This window comes from Physeter macrocephalus, chromosome 21 (genome assembly GCF_002837175.3).
Source record: "Physeter macrocephalus isolate SW-GA chromosome 21, ASM283717v5, whole genome shotgun sequence".
Classification (NCBI taxonomy): Eukaryota; Metazoa; Chordata; class Mammalia; order Artiodactyla; family Physeteridae; genus Physeter; species Physeter macrocephalus.
Genome location: NC_041234.1, coordinates 23885396 through 23886313, shown reverse-complemented (window position 1 = coordinate 23886313; position 918 = coordinate 23885396).

The following is a 918-nucleotide window of genomic DNA, read 5'->3' as shown; positions in this document are numbered from 1 at the left end:
ATAAACAAAATGGATAAACCATTAGCCAGACTCATCAAGAAAAAAAGGGAGGGCTTCCCTGGTGGCGCAGTGGTTGAGAATCTGCCTCCCATTGCAGGGGACATGGGTTTGTGCCCCGGTCCGGGAAGATCCCACATGCCGCGGAGCGGCTGGGCCCGTGAGCCATGGCCGCTGAGCCTGTGCGTCTGGAGCCTGTGCTCCTCAACGGGAGAGGCCACAACAGTGAGAGGCCCGCATACCACAAAAAAAAAAAGAAAAAAAGGGAGAAGACTCAAATCAACAGAATTAGACATGAAAAAGGGGAAGTAAGAACTGACCCTGCAGAAATACAAAGGATCATGAGAGATTACTACAAGCAACTATATGCCAATAAAATGGACACTCTGGAAAAAATGGACAAATTCTTAGAAATGCACACCAGAGGGAGGAACACTCCCAAACTCATTCTATGAGACCACCATCACCCTGATACCAACACCAGAAAAAGATGTCACACAAAAAAGAAAACTACAGACCAATATCACTGATGAACATAGATGCAAAAATCCTCAACAAAATACTAGCAAACAGAATGCAACGGCACATTAAAAGGATCATACACCATGATCAAGGATTCTTCAATATATGCAAATCAATCAATGTGATACACCATATTAACAACTTGAAGGAGAAAAACCATATGATCATCTCAATAAATGCAGAGAAAGCTTTTGACAAAATTCAACTCCCATTTATGATAAAAACCCTGCAGAAAGTAGGCATAGAAGGAACTTACCTCAACATAATAAAGGCCATATATGACAAACCCAGAGCCAACATTGTCCTCAGTGGTGAAAAACTGAAACCATTTCCACTAAGATCAGGAACAAGACAAGGTTGCCCACTCTCACCACTCTTATTCAACATAGTTTTGGAAGT